At 36.9% G+C, this 17,864-nt stretch overlaps 1 long non-coding RNA gene across 1 annotated transcript in view; it reads right to left on the bottom strand.

Annotated features, from left to right (window-relative positions):
• The window catches only part of LOC306903138, a 45,747-nt gene extending 41,137 nt beyond the window's left edge, over positions 1–4,610 (bottom strand). The window contains exon 1 of the long non-coding RNA XR_013787520.1: positions 4,232–4,610. This is a non-coding gene — a long non-coding RNA (uncharacterized lncRNA). The remainder of the gene's footprint in view (positions 1–4,231) is intronic.
• Between the last annotated feature and the right edge of the window lie 13,254 nt (positions 4,611–17,864).

The raw sequence follows: 17,864 nt of genomic DNA, 5'->3' as shown, positions 1-17,864 counted from the left end.
GTATCCTGATATGCTGCTGTGAAATATAACTGCAATTCTTCTGCGTTAAGAGATTGATCAAGATGAGTCTTATTACTCCTGAGTTTAATATCATAAACTCTGTACCAATAGAACTGTCATTCTTAATGTTTATATTTAAACCAAACTTGCTGAATCATCTGTCAAATGAAATGCACTGTTCAGAATTATTGAGTGTCTTTTCCTATGACCGGCGAAGGAGAAAGCCCAAGCGTCTGGAGGTTTTCACTTCTGAAGAAAGACAAGGAAGGGCTTGATGGCAGATTCATCAATGATTCAAAAGGTGAGTTTGATGGTTTATTAAAGCTGTGTCAGGTACATTGTATGCTATTGACTTCTCTGTTGTCGTGTAGGGAGAGGTGTGTTCAGTTGTACTGAGTTTGATAAGGGAGATTTCCTGCTGGAATACAGAGGAGATCTCATAAGCAAAGAAGAATGTGAGCGGAGACAAGATATATATTATGACGCCCTCAAAGTTTTCTTGTTTGAGTTTCAAACTTGTTGTTTCAGATGATAACTATATCTTGTTTGGGTCTCAACTGATTCTTTATCCAATAAGTTAATGTAATAATTGAGTTATTCCTCAAGTGAAAGAGCAGATTTCAGTGTACCTCCGAAACAGATTGTTTGCCACAGTTATCACTCACTGAATTATGATTGTGTGTGTGTATAAAGTGATGTCTCATACAAATACTTAAACTCAGGGTGCTGTAGTTACCAGTGTCCCGGTAAGACGTGTGTCCTTATAGACCAGACTTCTGTCAAACTAAAACCACACTTGAGATTCTTCAGTCAAGTTAAACATCAAGAACATGTTTACCTCATAAAACAGCTGTAAAGCTGTCATACTATAATGAACATGCGTGTAATGTGATGCATTAAAGTATCTCGGGTTACATTTAAACATGTATCTTATATTTAAATATTGATTTGAAATGAAACTCTTTTGTAATCTTACTTTGATATTATCTCAAATCAATACTTCATGTGCACATACAGTATTTATTGGTCAGTAACTGTGTACTAACCCTGGTCATCCTGTTCATGTCTCTTTTGCATTACTGGCTGACTCTACATTATCCTTTTGATATATTTCATATATTAGCCATGTTTTAAAACTCTTATCTTTACGTTATATTTTCAGATAAGCCATAAGACCCAGTTTTCACCAGGCAGTGATGATTGTGCTGCTCTTACTGTGGGACTACACGAGGTGAGTGACAGTTGTACTGGAAGAGAATGAGTACGGTCGCTAATTCTGCGTATCTATTCCAATCTTATTCATTCCTAACTTTAATTCCAATAAGGGAGAAACATTATATATCCTTCTTATTTATTTGAAGTCTGATTGTAAAACATGTCATTGTAGCTGAATATTAGCTTTCCTCTATCTCAGTGGTAAGAGCATTGTGTTAACAACGCAAGGTTGTGTGTTTGATCACAATGGGATTACAGATACCTGTGTATAAATGTATAAAAGCATCTGCCAAATACCTAAATGTAAATGTAAATATTAGTGCTCAGCACAGAATACAATGCATAGGGTTAGTGCTTAAACGAACAAGGGTTTCAAATGTCTAATTGATGTTTTGTAGACTCTCAGTGAGGTTGAACCCTCCATTCTTAAAGTGAACACACAGTCAGAAGCCAGAGACGTACAAAAGGTATTGTTTTTTTCTTTCTGGAAATCAAATGGTTATGGCCATATGTTTAGAGTTTTAACTATCTGCATAGTTACCATGTTTAAATGTGCAAGTCACTGCTGTAACCTATGAATTACTTTGCCCACTAATATTAACCCAGTGGTTGAAAATGTGCCATCATAGCTAAATTTGTTCTGGCATCATTAGCCAGCGTTTGCTTCAGTGCTTCATTCATAATGTTAACTTGTTTTTAGTAGACTGTAGTCCGTGATCAATCACTGTTAATGGACTCAAGTTTCTGTGCATCCACTGAAGGACTGGGAAAAAAAAGTCTGTCTGTGATGCTGCTTTATTTGGATAATCTCTGAATCCTCTCTGTAGAAGAGTGTTAAGTGTTTTTTATCCTTGCTTCCAGGTGACTCCTGAGAAGGACAGATTATCATTTAAGGGTTCAGTGCCTGTCATGTGTTATTGTACTACCAATTGTTATGAGAAATGTTTCTACAGATGGACAGCATATGAACAGCACGAGTTTCATGAATACTACATTGGAGCAGGTGGAGTTTGGCATAAATGCAACCAAAGATGAATGTGTGATAACCAATTATGCTCTTAATCTCCAGAGATTATTTTTGTCTGTGGGACTCTTTGCGAGTCCCAAAGGGGGAATATATTGTGTAATTTCTGAGCTGTTTTCGGTGGTTGCTTGCATCTTGCAAGGGGCCATGGGCCCGCAGGCTCACAGGGTGCACTAAGGGGGGATCTTCCAGATATGGAGCAATGGAGCATCATGAACAGGGGCCCATGAGATATACGTGGGAGCAGCTCTCAGGGGAGCATCTTGCAGGGTGTTAGGGGCACAGGACATGATATATTTGTTTTTATAAAACGGTCAGTTCTGGTCCTTGATTCTGATTGGTTGAGCGGAGATCTAAGCCGTTATAAAAGACCCCGATATATAACGGCTGACCGCATTACCTAGAATCACTGCGCCACTCTTGCTACGTACAGCGAAATAATTGTCAAAATGTCCGATTTTGTGAAGAGATTGAAATGACAGACAAATTAGACCAATAACAAAGACGACACGCTGAAATTAATGAAAGAGAAATTGAAGACATCGAAAAGTCCAGAAATCAGGGGAATACTCATAAACAGATTATGTGCTCTGTTGGTTGTTTTCAGTCCTGGTGTGATGAGGTATTGTAGTGAGGTAGGCGTGACGAGAGTCGGGATGCGAGGCCGGTGCGTGAGTGATTACGAGCGTCAGCTGTACGTGCGACGGTCTCGTATCACGGAGGAGATTGTGGAGTATTAATTAAAGGACGAACGATCGGACCATCAGTGAGAGAGGAACAGGCCTGGATTTTATGTGGTAGTTTGAGTTTATTTATTAATTAAAAGTTAGTTTATGTTCGCCGGTTCCCGTCTCCTTCCTTCCTTTTATGGAACTTTGTTACACGTATGTTTATTGACTTTAAAACACTGTTCATGTATAAAAATAGATACATGTTAATGTTAATAGATAAACACCACAGTCTTTAATCACATTTTTATTGTGTTCTTTGCTGCGTCTGTGTTGCTTGGCAGCCGCACCTGCTTCTGAGGAACTACTTTGTTTGGCGGAAGAATGTATTTCTATTAAAATAATTACATAATATTTGTTGTGTTTTACTTCATGAAACTTTACTATGCATATGGATTAACCGTTTTATAAAAGCAATAAGCCCCGCGAAGCCGTGGGTTACAGTGCATTTTATAACAGCTAAGGGGGTTTTAGGCACTCCGCTTCGCGTTGTGCCTAACAACGCCCCTTAGCTGTTATAAAATGCACTGTAACCCACGGCTTCGCGGGGCTTATTGCTTTATTAGCAGGACATGAAAGAGGTATAGGATTTTGATATATTTGTTTTGACATATTTTTGCATCTTGGACTTGGTCAAGAAGGGAGGGAGGGTGTCCAGAGACGGGGTACATGATTAAGAGGCGCCTGCTACTGTTAAAAGTTAAAGAGACGCCTGCTACGGTTAAAAGTGCAGACTTTGTTATTAACCACATACATATTTGTCTTCAACATATATACTTGTTTTGAATATATCACATATTCACATATATACTTGCCTTTAATGATTTTACAAAAGCACATATATATATATTTTAATAAGTAATAAGAAGTATCCATAGAGAAAGTAGAATAATGATGTATTAGTGTTATGATCTGAGTGAGCTGAAACTATATTTAATCAAAGGTGGTTGTGTATAATGTGATCATGTATTTACACTTATTAAGTCACTTATGTTTTAAGAGCACAGTTCAGTAAACTCCAGCAATGTCTGTAAGACACAAGCTTGAAACTTGACCGATGCATAAATCTATTGGTGGAATGACAAGACAAAAGAAGGTAACAGGAACAGATCTGATTGGTCCTTTGAGGGATTTCACTATAACTATGGGTTGAAAACACTGTAAACTTTAGATGCTTTTTTCTGAAACTACAAGAACAACTTTCCACGACATGTGCACAAAAGAAAGTGCATGAATGTGTTTCTGATGATTATAGTTTGCTTACCAGTGTTCAGTAGTAACATCAGCACTCGAGATGCTGAATGATGACCAACGGATGGCAGGGTACCGTTTCTTCACTCATTGACCCTCAGCGAGATCCTGATCCCACACGACCCGATCCGACTTTCTTCACACGACCAGCAACATTCACGGTTTCAAGTTCGTTTGACCACATGAAAGAAAACACGCGACTGACACTGACAGCTCCACGCACGAACACGGCAGAAATCTTCCTTTAACACTCAGAGACAACGTCCTGCAGCTCTTCTATATATATGTCGCGGGTCTAAACTCAACTTTTGATCGTGATTGAGTCCCGAGATCGCCATTCATGTTTACCGCTGCACCTTTCCACTCTCTTCACGTGCACCGCGTCATCATCCAAAAGAAATAATGGCGGCGCCCATGTTAAAGGTCAAAATAAAAGTCTTCACGATCCCCTGCATATGTCAAAAAGTTCTTTTATTTTTCTTCAATTTACAGAAAGCACAAATGTACATTCAATCAAGTGAAGCAAGAGAATCCTGTAAACTGCCCTACTCTTTAACCTAGAATCAATTCATTCAGTTATGATCTCAACCTATACGGAGCCTTGTTCACTTCAGCCTACACCACACCAGACTTCTGTCCGGCTGGATTGTGTTCTTGTGAAACCTGTAGGCATGTTTTGGTCACACAATGTAGGTGTCTGTGAATAATGTGAGTGATGAGAGATTTTTGCAATAAATATGTCACGTGTAACACTTTTTTTCTACTAGTTTGTATATGTTACATGACAGTTTCAGACAGTTTAATTTCTGTAACAGCATCCAGAAGTATCAAATAATAGAAAAAAAGCAAAGTGCAAGATGTTTTTTGACTAACCTCGGCGTACATAAATGTTATGTATGCTTCATTGTGGACATAAGAAGTTTATATCTGGCCAGATAAAGCTTTAATTGATGATAATATGTTGAGTGGCTTTAAAATGAAACAATGATCTGGCTCGATTTAAAGACACTGGCGTAATTTATTCTTGAATATTACCTAAAAATTGTGAGAATGAAAGCTAGAATCATTGTATTGTATTTTTATTTTAATTTATTAAGGCACTGATGGTGGTAAATTTACCTTTGAATTTACCTTCGAATTTAGCTTTGAATTTACGTTTGAATTTCGGTTCGAATTTCGGTTTGAATTTCCCTTCGAATTTAGGTTTGAATTTACCTTCGAATTTACCTTCGAATTTCCCTTCGAATTTCCCTTCGAATTTAGCTTTGAATTTAGCTTTGAATTTAGCTTTGAATTTAGCTTTGAATTTACCTTCGAATTTCCCTTCGAATTTCCCTTCGAATTTAGCTTTGAATTTAGCTTTGAATTTAGCTTTGAATTTAGCTTTGAATTTAGCTTTGAATTTAGCTTTGAATTTAGCTTTGAATTTAGCTTCGAATTTCCCTTCGAATTTCCCTTCGAATTTCCCTTCGAATTTAGGTTCGAATTTCTCTTCGAATTTAGGTTTGAATTTTTACCTTCGAATTTAGCTTTGAATTTCCCTTCGAATTTAGGTTTGAATTTAGCTTCGAATTTAGGTTTGAATTTTTACCTTCAAATTTAGCTTTGAATTTCCCTTCGAATTTAGGTTTGAATTTAGCTCCGAATTTGGCTTTGAATTTACTTTCGAATTTAGGTTTGAATTTACCTTCGAATTTAGCTTTGAATTTAGCTTCGAATTTGGCTTTGAATTTACTTTCGAATTTAGGTTTGAATTTACCTTCGAATTTAGCTTTGAATTTAGCTTCGAATTTGGCTTTGAATTTACTTTCGAATTTAGGTTTGAATTTACCTTCGAATTTAGCTTTGAATTTACCTTCGAATTTAGGTTTGAATTTAGGTTTGAATTTAACTTCGAATTTCCCTTCGAATTTAGCTTCGAATTTCCCTTCGAATTTCCCTTCGAATTTAGCTTTGAATTTAGCTTCGAATTTAGCTTTAAATTTAGCTTCGAATTTAGCTTCGAATTTCCCTTCGAATTTCCCTTCGAATTTTGCTTCGAATTTAGCTTTGAATTTACCTTCGAATTTACCTTCGAATCTAGGTTTGAATTTACCTTCGAATTTAGCTTCGAATTTACGTTTGAATTTACCTTCGAATTTACCTTTGAATTTACCTTGGAATTTAGGTTTGAATTTAGCTTCGAATTTAGCTTTGAATTTACCTTCGAATTTAGCTTTGAATTTAGCTTCGAATTTCCCTTCGAATTTTGCTTCGAATTTTGCTTCGAATTTAGCTTTGAATTTACCTTCGAATCTAGGTTTGAATTTACCTTCGAATTTAGCTTCGAATTTAGGTTTGAATTTAGCTTCGAATTTAGCTTCGAATTTAGGTTTGAATTTAGCTTCGAATTTACCTTCGAATCTAGGTTTGAATTTAGCTTCGAATTTAGCTTCGAATTTAGGTTTGAATTTAGCTTCGAATTTACCTTCGAATCTAGGTTTGAATTTACCTTTGAATTTAGCTTCGAATTTCCCTTCGAATTTAGGTTTGAATTTAGCTTCGAATTTACCTTCGAATCTAGGTTTGAATTTAGCTTCGAATTTAGCTTCGAATTTAGGTTTGAATTTAGCTTCGAATTTACCTTCGAATCTAGGTTTGAATTTACCTTTGAATTTAGCTTCGAATTTCCCTTCGAATTTAGCTTTGAATTTAGCTCCGAATTTGGCTTTGAATTTACTTTCGAATTTAGGTTTGAATTTACCTTCGAATTTAGCTTTGAATTTAGCTTCGAATTTGGCTTTGAATTTACTTTCGAATTTAGGTTTGAATTTACCTTCGAATTTAGCTTTGAATTTACCTTCGAATTTAGCTTTGAATTTACCTTCGAATTTAGCTTTGAATTTACTTTCGAATTTAGGTTTGAATTTACCTTCGAATTTACTTTCGAATTTAGGTTTGAATTTACCTTCGAATTTACCTTTGAATTTACGTTTGAATTTACCTTTGAATTTAGCTTTGAATTTAGCTTTGAATTTAGCTTTGAATTTACCTTCGAATTTAGCTTTGAATATAGAGGATTGAATTTTTACCTTTGAATTAACCTTTGAATTTACCTTTGAATTTTACCTTCGAATTTCCCTTCGAATTTAGCTTTGAATTTACCTTCGAATTTACTTTCGAATTTATGTTTGAATTCACCTTCGAATTTAGGTTTGAATTTAGCAACAGTACAATATGCCTGCAGTTGTGACACCCTGTTTGTGTAGTCACAGAAATGGTATTCAGTATTTGTTATTTTCTGGTGCTGTTTATGAGATCGTCTGGTATTTATAATGTTGATTAATAGATTGTTATAATGCCCAATGATGATGTGTAGTACTGTCTGGAGACAGTAGGGGGAGATGCTGCGTTGACTGTGGGGTTAAGGGTGAGTTGCGAAGAAGAGAGTATTACCAGAGCGACAGCATGATGTAAAGCAGCACAACTGTGTCTCTCCTTATTTCTTTCTACAGGTGGGTGAAACTGATCACTAAGGACTAAAACATTAGCGACTATGTTGATTTAATGTCTATGTTGAGGCATGAACCCAACAAGCAGGTGACGTCTGCCAGACGTGCAGATCATGTCTATATTAAGTCGGTCTGTCCAGGACTATATCTGTACGTCTACACGACGTGCAAATCTGGTCAGTATCTGGACGTCGGACAACGACCCCTCTTGGACGTAGATATTAAGTTCAATATTTACGTATAGCTAGGGGGGTCTGTTGACGTGCAAAACTGGTACAGAAAATTATGTGACAGAACAGACATCCAAATAACAAAGTTCAGTTTACCTAGTAAATACATAATTAGAAAACCACACTATTTTTAAATAATAATTAAGTATGTGTTAAATTAATGGTTATGTTGAAAGAAAATGTATATATAAGTACTTTTTAAAATATATAAATGTACTTTGACATGCCCGCGAAACCTGGCAGCTCGCGCACGGACTGACTGAGTGGACATAGGCTACCGCAAGTGTTGTTGAGGTAAGTTCTTTTAAATTTAACGTTAACCGTTTTATTTAGATTATTTTTAAACTCAAGTCCACTAAAATGACATCTAAAGATACCAAGACTGTAAATGATAAAGTGAATCAATTTCAGGATAGTTGTTTCAGGATAACAATTTCATTGTTAGTTTTTCTCTCTTATTCTGAGGGGAACTGTTTGATCGTCACCGATGACAGGCGGTGAAACTTAATTTACTAAACGGCTATACAATCGATGAACTGTCTTTTCTGGTAAATGCCAAGTTTAGTTAGATTTCTAACAAACTGAATGTCCGTCTAACGTTATACCGTTTGTCGTTAAAGTCGTTGTTAAAGTGTGTTACACCATTTGCACTAATGGAGCAGCCATACAAATCCGATTAAGCTCTCCTGTTTCAAAGCATATGTGACTGGGCATAAAATCAAGTTTGAGCTAATTCACAGTTAACTGCATCTGAGCAACATGTTGTGTTGTTAAGGGCTGTGAGGATTAACCGTGCGATTCTTCAGTTTTTCAATGATTTACGGTTTAATGCCGCCAAATTCGAAAGTCAGAGGGCGCTGTCGCTCAAGCACTCCAAATAGAACAAAACAACAGTTTCCCAGGTTTATTTACTTTAACGTTTATAAGGTTTGATACAACTATTTAATATATTTTAAATTAAGCACCACTGTCTATGACATTTATTTAATATATTTGTCCTCAAAAACATATCCTGTTATGTTGCTTTTGGGTTCTATTGAATTGAGACAATCTGCTCTAAATAAAGATATGCAATGGTTTATAAACCAAAACACGACACAAAACCCTCAAGTTTATATTATTTACACACAGTTTTTGATCTAATGTTTCAGTTTTTCAGCAAATTTAAAAGTACTTAATAAGAGTTGGCCATATTCCTTATATTCACTTTACCCTAAAATTAATTGTCTTCTCTGTTTTTTTTCCAGTGTCATTTGCCCTCTGATTTTTTGTAAGTGATCAATCTAACAGTCATTCTGTATTTCTGATTTGCCTTGTTCTTAATGATCAATGAAAACTTAATGCATATTAATTCCCAAAGACATTTGCAATTTTCTCACTCATATTCATGTTTCTTCATTTTCTCCCTTCTGCTTGTGTCAACAGCAGCTACATATACCCAAAAGGCTCTTTTAAGAGCCCAACGTCTTTGGCTTTGTAAGTACATGTTTTGATTAAACTCAAATACAACTGAATACATTTTAATTAATATCGACGTTTGTGTTATCTCACTCTTATACCATGATCTGTCTGAATCGTTGATTTTGATTGGCTAGAAGGCATCCATTATTGAAGCAATATCGCTCGTGTAGGAGTGTATATAGTGTTCTTATGTCACCAGGGCTGTGATTGTGGCCTCGTGCCAGAGCTGTAAAGAGCTGTAATTACTAAAATGTATTTCCCAAACCCTTCAGCTTATCTGGATGTGAATACAATCTAAATAGTGATCACAGTGTGCACTTTAAGCCAATATCCCTAATTTAACTGTAACTTGAATACATTTAGGGATACAGCTAAAATAAAAAATGAATCCAAATATTTATGGACCGAACTGTATATCGATACACACGTATGTAATAACTGTGTTTATCTGCAAACAGATTATTGACATCCTAAAATACTCTTAACTGCCATGCACATTCGTGGAGTTTGACTTTAGATTTATTAGATATTCATCGTCCACGCAAGCGCATGATGGACATGCATGTAGGCTATTAGGAAAGACTTAGGAAGGTGCATCTCTCAGAAAACATAGACAAATAAAGATAATTGTAAATGTTTAGTTACACTTTGAATATTGGGATCCCGAGACGAGGGCAATGTACTTATCTTTCATGAAAATCTAAAATTTGAAAACTTTTTCCTGTAGCTCAAAATTAGACTGTGCACATTCCGACTCATTTTGGGTCTTATTTACGTATAAGCTTCACCTAGATCATACATCTTGTGATTAGCTGCTGCTCCATAGGTGTTATGTGGTTTACTTGAAAAACTTGTGCGAGCCAAAAGAAAATTGTGGCTTGTGTGACAGTATTTTAATTGAAGCAAACACTGTCTTTTTTTTCTTGCCAAAATGTCCCAGAATGCATAATTTACATATTAAAATAACCATGTTTTTCTTACGGGGAGGATGCCCCAAGACCCATCGCAAAAATACGTTACCTTAGAGCCCTGAATCAAGATAATTTTGTTCACTATAACCATGATGAGAAATTTGAATACTGTCACATCTCTAGAACTAACATTCTCTCTCAAGCACACACAAACACATAAGTGTGACTGCAACAGAGAGCATTTTAACACAGATGCCGTCATTAAGAATGCCAATTTTTTCCCCATGGCATGCCACGATAATTTATCAACTCCGTGTAAAGTTGTGATTGTGAAAACATATCCACAATAAAATAGATAGAATAGTATTACTAAAAATTCAAAAGTTGTGTTGAGTGAGCAAAAACATTAAGCAGTATATAGCCTACTGTACTATTATGTACAATTGTATGTTTTACAGATGGCTTACTTGAGAACATGGCGAAAAAGAAAAAGAGAACTAGATACATTTCTGCAAGATTCAGACAGTGATGAAATTCAGCCACCAGATCAGTTTCTGCGAGATTCAGACAGTGATGACAGTCAGCTAGGCATTCCAAATGTTTCTGACAGTGATGAGACTGGGGATACAAATAGTTTAGACAGTTTTGAATTCAACAGTGATGACAGTCATGGGTCTTCAGAAAAAGACCAAATTGACGAAGAAGTTAATTTGGAAAAAGACTTGCAAAAGTGGGCCACAGAAAACAGAGAGACTCACAGATCTGTGAATCAGTTACTGTCCATACTGAGAAAGCAGGGGCACCAGGTTCCTATGGATGCCAGGACACTTCTATCTACACCACAAGATAAGACAACTGTGGCTAAATGTGATGGGCAGTACAAGTACTATGGCTTAGAAAAGGGGATCTGTCGGTTTTTAAGTCAGACAGAGAGTAATGCTGTACATCTCCATGTAAACATTGATGGTATCCCGCTTTTTAAAAGTAGCGGCATCCAGTTCTGGCCAATACTGGCAAAGTTTAGCCATTTTGATCCTTTTGTTGTTGCTATATTTTGTGGAAAAAAGAAGCCTAGTCCACTTGAGGAGTTTCTTTCTGACTTCTTGAATGAGTACAAGCATCTGAAAGACAATGGGATAAGTTATAAAGACCAGACTTACAGCATTCATATTGAAGCTCTGATATGTGATGCACCAGCAAGAGCATATATAAAATGTATTAAGAATCACAATGCCTATTATAGTTGTGAAAGATGTGTTGTTAAAGGCACTCATGTCGAGGGAAGAATTGTATTCAGTGAACAGGAATGCCCTTCTCGTTCAGATGAAGCTTTCAGTAAAGCAGAGTACAGCAACCATCAAACTGGCATCAGCCCCTTAATTTCTGCAGGAATTCCTTGTATAAGCTCAGTTGTCATGGACTACATGCATATGGTCATCTTGGGAGTAGTTAGACGCCTCTTGATATTCTTGACTCGTGGCCCAAAACACTGTCGTTTGTCTGTAAGGCAAAAGAAGGAGATATCCACAAAACTAATTGAGCTGAGAGGGAAGATGCCAAGTGAATTTGCACGGCAACCCCGGGGTTTGGATGAACTGGACAGATGGAAGGCCACAGAACTACGTCAGTTTTTGTTGTACACAGGACCTGTGGTACTGAAAAATGTGGTGTCTCCTGAGAGATATAAGCATTTCCTGTCATTGACTGTAGCCATGTCCATACTGCTGGAGCCAGATGATAGGACTCGGAATGCTTACCTCAAGTTTGCTGAAGACCTTATGAAGCACTTTGTCATGTGCAGTGCTGACCTGTATGGCAGGTGTTTTCCTGTGTACAATGTTCATGGACTAATGCATATTCATGAAGATGTCAGGCACTTCAAGCGTTCATTAAATGAAATTAGCTGTTTTCCTTTTGAAAACTATCTGCAGCAAATCAAGAAATGCGTGAGGAATGGTAAAAGTCCACTAGAACAGGTCACCAGGCGTTTGTCAGAAACTGAACATGCAGAAGTGAACAAGAACAAAACACAACCTGACACACAATTTGTGTATGCTTCTGTCAAAGAAAAAGACTTTTTTTTTCTCTTGAAAGATGAAAGATTTGCTTTCATTCGAGAAAAAAATGCAGATGGAACATTTGTGTGTGAAATTCTGAACCAGCGCCACACTTCAACGTTATTTCATGAACCCTGTAGCTCCAAACTTCTAAATATAGTGTGCACAGAGAACGGACAGGGAAGGATGAAAAGAGAAGTACTGCTTCAAACAGATTTTATCCGCAAGGTAGCCTGCCTTCCAAAACAAACTGGTGGCTATGTCCTCATACCCCTACGCCATGGCTTGGAGCACAAATCTTAAAGGTTAATTTAGTCTTATCTCAATTTATTAACTGTAGAAGAGTACACCATCAATTATTTTAATAATACCAGGTGTCCCTTTAGCCTAACTAGAAGAAAAAGTTGATTGCAATGTCATTGGTCATGGTTTAGAGTGCTAGGGACAACACATACAAATGTACACTTTTTCCTATATTTTATGCTTAATCAAAAAGTAAAATGCATCTTAAAGTAACATGCATGTACTGTCTTTTTCAGGCCATGTATGCCAGGGCTGTGTGGGTGGAGAATGGATTGGTAATGGAGGGAGCAGTTCCGAATAATTGGATAGACATAGATAAGAAAACAGTTAGATGGCCAAATACACGAGCAAAAGAAGCTTTCAAGATGAAAAAGGACCCCAAGGAAGGCTGGCTGAAGTTTCAATTAATCAAGAGAAAAATGACTTCAGGTAAGTTTTGATGAAACTGTGGTTTAAATATTGATAATTACGTTATTAACTTAATCTAAAACACAAGTTTGGTTTTGGTTGGTTACTTTTCTATTACAGTCAGTATGCTTCTTGTATGCTGCACAGTTCACCATACACTAGTGATGTGTTTTGTTTCTACTTGAATTAGTCCATTTAAAGACTTTTTAGTCATAATATTATCATTTTCTTTTCATTAAAATGTAAATTATTCTTACATTTTTTTATTTACCCTAATGTTGTTGAAAACTATATATGACTCTTCTGTGAAACACAAAAGAAGATATTTAGAGAAATGTCTCAATGGTTTTGTGTCCATACAATAGAAGTCAATAGGGTTTGGTTACCAAATCTTTTTCTAAGTTCTGCTCAAGTAAGAGTTACACAGGTTTAAAATGACTTGAGAGTGAGTAAATGATTACAGAATTTGATTAGAAAATATTTCTCGTTCTCTATTAACAATGTAACATGTAAGAGGATGCTAGAACAATCTTTTAAATTAGAAAATTAATTACATTACACAATTTAATGTGATTTCTAGATAATATTCGTGACTGTGAAAGCTATAACCTGACCAGCCAAACTGAGGATGACAAGGAGGAGGAAGAGAAGGAGTTAGTGATTGAGAACAAAAGGAAAAGGGCTAAAAGAACTTTTAATGACTATATTGTTGGTATGTTTCTCACTGAACAAAGGAATATCAAACATGGAAATGAAATGGAATTAATTTAGCTATTTTTTACCCTTTGTTTTAAAACAAAATTTTATTTACACTATTAATAGACTCTGATGAGTTGGAGGAGGAGAGCATGATGGGTAACAAGTTCTTATGATTGCATTATATCATTAATAATTTTGGAGATGGATACATTTGCTTTATAAATGTATCTTTGTAGGTAACAATCTACCCCCCTTTCCTGTTGCACCAAAAAAGTTAAATCCAATTCTGAATAAGGCAGCTGAAAATGTAACTTGTGAGTATTGACCACATCTATTATTACAAATTTATCACAATTTATTAAATTAAAAAATGATTTCTTATATATACATACAGCATGAAAAGCAGTTACAGGTTTATTCTCATGTTTCAAACTGTGAAATTACAGCCTTGTCCGTTCCAGAGTTTGCTAGTGGATCTCAGGAGAGAGAAACTTCCACATCCGGTGAGTAAAAAGTGGCTGATTTAATCAGATTAATAAATAAAGAACACTTTTCAGAAAACTCTTTGGTTTTTTTTTCAGACTCTCAAAATACAAAACATAACAAGGCTAGAAGACCTAAAACCAGTGATGGCTCCAGACACAGCGTCACATCAGGGCACAGTAATGGTTCAAGGCAAAGCAATGGTTCCAGGCACAGCAACAGGTTAGGACACACAATCGGATCTAGGCACATTGTTGGCTCAAGATAAGATAACATAAGATAAATAAAGTAAATAAATATAGTAATAAACAAACGTTTAAGTGACAAAAATGTGTATAAATCAAACAGGTCCAATCATGGCTCCATGGGGAGGTCCAGGCCCAACAGTGTCAGGCCCAGGGATGACTGTGTCAGGTCCAGGCACAGCAGTCGCTCCAGGGATGACAGTGTCAGGTCCAGGCACAGCAGTCGCTCCAGGGATGACTGTGTCAGGTCCAGGCACAGCAGTCGCTCCAGGGATGACAGTGTCAGGTCCAGGCACAGCAGTCGCTCCAGGGATGACTGTGTCAGGTCCAGGCACAGCAGTCGCTCCAGGGATGACTGTGTCAGGTCCAGGCACAGCAGTCGCTCCAGGGATGACTGTGTCAGGTCCAGGCACAGCAGTCGCTCCAGGGATGACAGTGTCAGGTCCAGGCATAGCCTTGGCTCCATGGATGACGGTGTCAGGTCCAGGCATAGCCTTGGCTCCAGGGATGAAAGTGTAAGGTCCAGGCACAGTATTGGCTCCAAAGACAATAGATACAGGGATGTCAGGGGTACCAGACACAACATCAGCCCAAGGCATAGTGAGTAGTACAAAGGCCCCAAGGATCGACAAAATGCTTTGCAATTCAAAGTGATATCAGTAAGATGAGTGTGTATGTCTAAACAACAAGTTTGTTAAGTTAGCAATAATTATTTTAAATCATATACCTTTTTCTGCTGTATAAAAATTTCCGCAAGGCTAACAAATCTAGACCTATGAAATTTTGTTCTGTTGGTTACATAACCGACGAGTTAAGGGCCCGGTTGCAATAAACCTTAAGATGAGAAAACCCTAAGTGACAATACGGTTATAATTAGAATACAATTATGTGGCTCTGATTTTTTTTCTAATCAGATGTGTTTTCTAATACAGGTACCAGAAATGCAGTGCCTCTAAAGTCAACAGATATGTTCCCAATGTCCACAGCAAGTAAGTGTTGCAGTATTCCAGTTAGTGTCGAAAGCACCAAAACTGAATTGAACAGAACACATTGGGCCTCATTTATGAAAATACTGTATGACCGAAACTGGGGGTACGGTCGTTTCCATGCAAAACTTAGCATTTATAAAATGCAGACGTGTGTCAGCACGAGACAATCTAAATACAAACAATAACGGATCAGGAACTGAGGAAAACACAGGGTAAACAGGTGTGGAGCTGATTAACTACTAAGAAAACAGATTAGGAACTCGTAGGTAAACAGAATTAAATTGGTAAATTGGCAGGTCATGAATTAATTAACAATCATTAATGAGGAAACGAGAGGGCGGGACAAAGAGGTGCCCCGAGAAAGCGCATGACAATACAAAACAATGCCTTGTCTTTCTCACACTTAAAACATGGGTCTGTCATGATTCTTCCAGAAAAGTCTCAGAAAAGCATAACAAGAGAGGCAGAATCATGACACAAATCATGCTGTCCTAATAAATATTTTTTTATTTCAGAATTTCAGAAAAAAGTTCTGCCCAAATTAATTGAGATTCACATGGAGGTCAAACAGCTTGGCAAAAGTGAGCCTGCCTTTTCGGCCACTCATATTAGGAGATTGGAGTCCACAGAGGATTTCCAGAAAGAGGAACAACGCCTCAATAACAGTAACGCTTTTAGGCCCTGGTAGGATTCACAAGAGATTTTTGGTTACTAGTTATACCATGTTCTGTTACAATAATGCATACCTTCCAGCTAATCAGAATCCAATAAAGTTGAAGTGAAACATCCAGTCAAGCTAACATTATTTTGTTTTGTGAAACATTATTTAATAAATTACTTAAATGCATTGTTTGATAATTGTGCTCATGCAGAACAAATGCCCTGTATAATATTATTAGTACTATAGCAATAAAGTACTCTATTTACTTTTCCTCCGGGGTATTTCAGCAAAAAAATGTTTTCTCATGGACTTTCAACAGGTGCTGCAACTTTCGCGAATTGGAGGAAAGGATGTAAAAGACTGCGTCCACAAAGTCCTTGATCGGTATGTTTCAATGTATTAGTAGTACACTGATCAGGAAATTTGAGGCTGATATGATCATTAATCATGATAGTTTTGTTTTCCAGCTTGGCCCTTTTAAAAATTAAAGGGATTAAAACAAAATTTCCCTCGTGCTACCCAATTATGTAACTTTCTTCTGTTGGAACTAGGGCTGGGCAATGTGTTACCATTTTTTATCCATAATCGACTTTAAAATCATCACGATGTCCGATAATATCAGGTGTGTTTGACTTCATGCAACATTGTGCAGACAATCGGCGTACTGATGTTATAAACCGATCAATCTGCAGATACGGACTGGGAGGCAGTTCGTTCCGGACCCGCCAAGTGCCAAACAAACATTCACACGCACACACAGGCGGACCACGCGCACAAACCAGTGTTGCGGTGACTTCTTTCATCAGTAAAAGGATGTTAAAAACCATAGATTTTATACAGTAGGAACATTTTACCGCAACATTTTACAGCCCCGCAACGTGAGGTTTTACAGCTCGTCTTTCTCTTGGTCTTTCTGTGCAGCGACCAGCAGAAAACAGCAGCACATTTAACTGCTCGAACAAAACAGCGTTTCCAAAATTCTGTCATTGTTACTAACTGCCTGGTCATATGAACATGAACGTTCACGGTAAAACCTACATCGGATGTTAATGTTATTACGTGTATTTTCCATTATTATCAATTAAAGTCTGGTATCTTTCTGTTGTAATCGACATCGGGATATTTGCGAGACATCTGCAATATACGATAACATTGTCACATCGCCCAGCCCTAGTTGGAACACAAAGAATAATAAAACAAATTTGAGGTAATGCATGTGGATGGCTCCCTAAAGGTTTATTCTTAAAAACACTAAACACAATGGTGATCCATATGACTCCATACAACTTATGAACACTTTTTCAAGAAGTGAAACAATAGGAATATATTTACATTTTTCAAGCATTCTAATGTTTTAAATGAATAGATTATAAACCGTCTTTTCCAGCCACCTGATGTATGTAAACGTCAGTATTTTTTAAACTTGTGTGAGAAGTAATGGTCTTCTGTATCACTTCTCATATGAGTTTCCCAGCACAAATCATGCTTCTGAATTATATGCTGACAGCTGGCTGGAAGCACTGATTTATAGTGTAAAATATTTCTATTTTAAGTATCACTTCTGAATTGTTTCATTTGGGGTGTATGGATTACCATTGTGTTTGTCAATTTTAAGGGACTCACATATGTTAGTCATTTTCACAATTTAAAGGGCTTGCTTTATTGGTGTGATATGCTTGGAATGCTGACAAAGTATTTACCTAAAAGA

Source organism: Barbatula barbatula, assembly GCF_947034865.1.
Source record: "Barbatula barbatula genome assembly, chromosome: 13".
Taxonomy (NCBI): Eukaryota; Metazoa; Chordata; class Actinopteri; order Cypriniformes; family Nemacheilidae; genus Barbatula; species Barbatula barbatula.
The sequence above is the reverse complement of the archived record's forward strand: the minus strand, read 5'-3'. Positions and strand labels throughout refer to the sequence as shown.